This window comes from Penaeus japonicus, unplaced genomic scaffold (assembly GCF_977035675.1).
Source record: "Penaeus japonicus unplaced genomic scaffold, GWHDUDI00000001_assembly GWHDUDI00000012, whole genome shotgun sequence".
Taxonomy (NCBI): Eukaryota; Metazoa; Arthropoda; class Malacostraca; order Decapoda; family Penaeidae; genus Penaeus; species Penaeus japonicus.
In genome coordinates, this window is record NW_028234414.1 from 22,716,794 (window position 1) to 22,721,793 (window position 5,000).

The following is a 5,000-nucleotide window of genomic DNA, read 5'->3' on the forward strand; positions in this document are numbered from 1 at the left end:
CTGCTTTTTGTTTAGAATGTGGGTTCTCTCCTTTCCTCCATGTGAACGGCTTCGCGTTTGATTTTTGTGATGGAGTTGAGTTATAGGTCGTCCTCGCATGATTTCGAAGAGTTGTCAAACGTAACTTCTCAAAACATTGAGTCGAAAGAACGACCATTCTCGCCGCATTTACGACGCTGACCATTAATTCCCGCACGCAAAAAGCCTGGGAGGTCACTTCGCTCTCCTCCGCTTTCCGTCCCCGCTATTGAAGCTCAGCCAATGAGAATTCGGAAAGAGCCCACAGGGTTCGGAGATTGAAGGAGGAGGAATATGGTCTAGACCAATCACGAAGGCGCACTGGTGAATCGCGAGTTTTCATTGGCTGTCGGCGCGCGGGGCTAGAGTCACCGGCTAGTGTTTCTCACGCATGGCGATTCGGCGGTTTACAACAGTGCGTTTTCTGGTGTCGTGTGAGGAGGGTGTGCGTGCCGGTCTCAGCGGGCGTTTTAACAGTGCGATTTCTTAGGTGTGTGAAACGTGGATGGAGAGTGATGTGATAAGATACCACTTGAAAAAAAGTATTTGTCGAGCTGTTAATATAGTGGAAGCATTAATTGCACATTAGTAAGAACTATTAGAAGTGTAGTTGTAATATCAACAAGTTGTACCAAATAGGTGATCTGGTTTTACATTTTCATTTCCGTAAATAAATTTTCTGACGTTTTTTTATCACTGCTAATCAGCATGATGTATCTAGACAAGACCAATAGATAAGAGAATGAGGATAATTGATGCTTACCTTTAACTGATACGAGAAAGTTAGATTTTAAGCCTGCCAATAACGGGAGTTGAGTAGGCCTACATTATGTTGATTTACATTAAATTCATATTATCCATTCCGGTACTTGAAAAAAATATAGTTGAAAAAATATATATATAATTGACAATAATTGAGAGGATCCTAAATATTGTCATAAAATTTCGGTAATGAAGAGAAAATCTAGTTATTCAAAATTACTCTTACTTACACAAAAATAGAGTGAAGATTTTGTTTAAGATTTTAGTTTTTCCCTTCAAAACCTTTTATTTGATACGTATTGAAAAGTTTTAGAAATGTAACGATACAGAGGCAGAGACTGTGCCTGCTTGAAGCCGGTGCCACACTATGCCACCATGGCCTTTCGGGTGTCCGATTGGTTACCCCCTCTCCCCTAATATCCTTTTCTCCCTCCCTTTCCCTTCCCTCTTTCTCCTATCCCTCCTCCATCTTTCCCCTCCCCTTCAGTCCTTTCCCCCTCCCCTTCAGTCCTTTCCCCCTCCCCTTCAGTCCTTTCCCCCTCCCCTTCAGTCCTTTCCCCCTCCCCTTCAGCCCTTTCCCCCTCCCCTTCAGCCTTCTCTTTACCCTTCACCCTTCACCCTACCCTTTCCCCTTCAGCCCCAGTCCTTTCCCCCCCAACCTTTTTTCCCTTCCACCCTCCCCCTCCCCTTCCCCAACCTCTTTCCCTCTCCTCTCCCATTCCCATTCACCCCTCCCCTTCATCCCCATTCTTTTCTCTCGTTCCCCATCCTCCCCTTCCCCCTCCCATCCACCCCTTCCACATTACATGAACCCTACTTTGTTCTAATCAGATTTAATCCCTGATTTGACATGATTCAACCTTTAGGTTTGTTTCCCCTCGTCAGTCAGTCTTTTTATCTTCTCCCCAGCCCCCCCACCTCCCACCCGTCTCCCCACGTTGCTATTTAACTTACTAGGGTTAACCTACCTTTTTATCTCCAAATTTTCACCTCTCGAATTTTGTGCAAGGAAGTTTATGCGAGAGTACATGCAGTGCGCACCTTTAAGCGTGCAATGCTCCGGGAACATGGGCGGGCAGGCAGGCAGGCGGTGGCTTGCAACAGCACCTAAACCTAGAAAAGCCAGCCAGACACACGTCGTTGCGTGTTTGAGCAGCTTTCAGGTGAGGGGGGCGTGACCTCTCTGCCCCTGTCAGACTCCGCGGCCTCTGTTATGGGAGATCGAGGAACATTATTTTTTATTATTCCTTTTTTGGTGTGTGGGTATTCATATTTTGTTCTGAGCGTTTGATTTGAACACGTAGCGACGCAGGTGTCATGCGCTCTCGGGAGACGTATCGCCGGTGAAAATAGCGTATTGGAAGGGCCGGTGTCACGGAAAACAGGGGAAACTAAGCTAAATTGAGCTAGGCTAAGTTATTAACCAAGCGCCGCGCGGTGTTTCAGGCGAGGAATACAGTCCGTGACCTTGACCAGCATCACTAGAAGGACCCTACCACTCTCCCACCCACCCACCCACCCTCAAGCCTCCGCCACGCCCGATAAATTTGACGAAATCTGGCGGACCTAGAACTCAGGACGCCCGTGTGCTTGTGTGTTGATTACGTAACGTGGGCGTGTGTGTCTAAGGCGAGGATGGGGCGGGCCGTGCGGGCGTAGGGGGGTTGTGTGGGCGGCTAGCAATGTTCCAGTGCATCGCATCACAGAGACCCGACTGGGGTTACAGCCAGAAGGAGATGAAGGATATTTTTCCAGGTGAGTCTTGCACCATGTTTTTGAGATGATTTTTTAAAACAGGGATTCGACGCCCATTTGCGGCACAAGGCGGGCTTTTCTTTTTTACGTTCATTGTTTATTAGTTATTCTATTACTCTCCTCCCTTCCTCCCTCCCTCCCTCCCTCCCTCCCTCCCTCCCTCCCTCCCTCCCTCCCTCTCCCTCCTCTCCCTCCCTCCCCTCTCCTTCCTCTCCCTCTCCCTCTCCTTCCTCTCCCTCTCTCCCTCTCCCTCTCTCTCCCTCTCCCTCTCTCTCTCTCCCTCTCTCTCCCTCTCCTCTCTCCCTCTCCCTCTTTCTCTCCCTCTCCCTCTTTCTCTCCCTCTCCCTCTTTCTCTCCCTCTCCCTCTTTCTCTCCCTCTCCCTCTCCCTCTCCCTCTCCCTCTCCCTCTCCCTCTCCCTCTCCCTCTCCCTCTCCCTCTTTCTCTCCCTCTCCCTCTTTCTCTCCCTCTCCCTCTCCCTCTCCCTCTCCCTCTCCCTCTCCCTCTCCCTCTCCCTCTCCCTCTCCCTCTGTCGCCCCGTCGTCATAGGGACACAGTCTTGTTGTCACCACAGTCTCATGATGAATCCCCTGATGTCCTCCTCATAAAATCTCATATTTCCGATGATAACTTATGAGTCGGGGCAGGATTGTTGTTATTTTTTTGCGTTGTTTGTAGGCCTACGAATTGTATTTATTTATTGTTTAATTATGTGTTTGTTTTATTTATTTTGTTATTCTGCGTGGGTGATGGCAAGGAAGGCGGAGGGAGGAAGGCAAGAGTGGGGGAGAAAGAAAGGAGTATGTGTAACGTATGAGGGGAAACAGACGAGAATATCGGAGATTGGGGCGGAGTAGGAGGAAAAAGGAGAAGGGAGAGAGACTAGTTTTTTTCATATTTTTCAAAAAGATAAGATTATTAAGAGGTGTTGGTAAAAATCCTTGTCTGTTCCTATTTTCGCAGAGCGGTTATATCCCCACTTCCTGCCCTCTTATCTTTCCTCTCGCCTCCTTTCCTCTCTCCTCCTCTTCTCTCTCCTTTCCTCTCTCCTCTCCTCTCTCCTTTCCTCTCTCCTCTCCTCTCTCCTCTTCTCACTTCACACTCCCTCTCCCTCATTCCCCCCTCCGTCACCCCTCCTCCGTCACTCCCCCTCCTACTCCTCTTTCCTCTCTCTCACTCTGCCCTCTCCATTCCTCCCTCCCTCCCTCCTCCTTCCCTCCTCCTCTCTCATCCCTCCATCCATTCTCCTCCTCTCTCTCTCCCTCTCTCTCCCCCTCTCTCTCCTCCTTCACTTCCTCCCTTGTCCTCTCTTTTTCTTCCTCCTTCACACTTACTAAGGGCAGGAGTGTGTAGCCGTACGTTCAAAATACCACGTTTTAAATTCAATACCCCGGATTCTGTTTAGCCTTTGAGCAAAAGGTTCTTTTCCCTTTCCCCCCAAGTACCCTCTCCTCCTGTTTCTCACAAGTTCTCCTTCTTCCTCTCTTTCCTTTCAATTCCTTCCTTCCTCCTCCTCCTCCTTATTTCTCCACGCTCCCTGCCTTTCTTCCCTTTCTTCTCCTCCTCTCTCTTTATCCCATTTATCTTCCCTCCTCTCTCTTTATCCCATTTATCTTCCCTCCTCTTTTCCTTACTTTTTTTTCTCTCTTCTTAATTTTCTTCCATTTTCTTCTTCCCTTCTCTCTGCTCTCTTTCCCTCCCTTTCTCCCCACTTTTCTCCCTTAATATTCACTTCCCCACCCTTTATTACCTCCTGCCCTCCCTTCATCTCCCCTCACTACCTGCCTTCCTTCCCTCACCCCCACAACCTTTACTCTTCATTGCTCCCCTCTCCCCCCTCCCCCTCTTCAACCTTCATATCGCATGAAAGCATCAAAGGTCATTGAAGGCCGCTGCTACTCGCGGAAGTCGGTTCGTGGCAGTGATGAGAGCGGTGTGTGTAAAATTATCATTATTATTATTATTGTTATTATTGTTATTATTGTTTGCTGTTGGTGGTGGTGGAGGTGTTGTAAAGATGATGAGGATGATAGATATAATGATTATTTATATTGTTGTTAATCTTATTGCAATTATTGTTATTGTTATTGTTATTCTCATAAGCATCGGTCATCATCGCGTGTGTGTGAGTGTGTGTGAGTGTGTGAGTGTGTGTGAGTGTGTGAGTTTTCTTTGTGATGTGAGTGTTGTGAGGCAAATGGTTATTATTGTGTGTGTGTACCACTGTGTGTGTTGTGTGTTTTGTGTGTGCTTTATAATGATGTTCGTGTAGGCAAATGGTATTTTATAGTTCGTAATACGAGGTAATTTTGACTCTGTTATTTTGCATAAAGACATCCACGTAATATCGTCTAATATCTACGAAGGGATCGTTTTTTTGCTCACAGTTGGCCATCGCCACATCATTTACGGAAATCAAGACACGAGTCATGACATTTGGAAGTCACGTCGACTCAGTTATCGTACG

At 47.5% G+C, this 5,000-nt stretch overlaps 1 long non-coding RNA gene across 1 annotated transcript in view; it reads left to right on the forward strand.

Annotated features, from left to right (window-relative positions):
* The window catches only part of LOC122255230 (uncharacterized), a 254,655-nt gene that overhangs the window by 189,453 nt on the left and 60,202 nt on the right, over positions 1-5,000 (forward strand). The window lies entirely within an intron of this gene.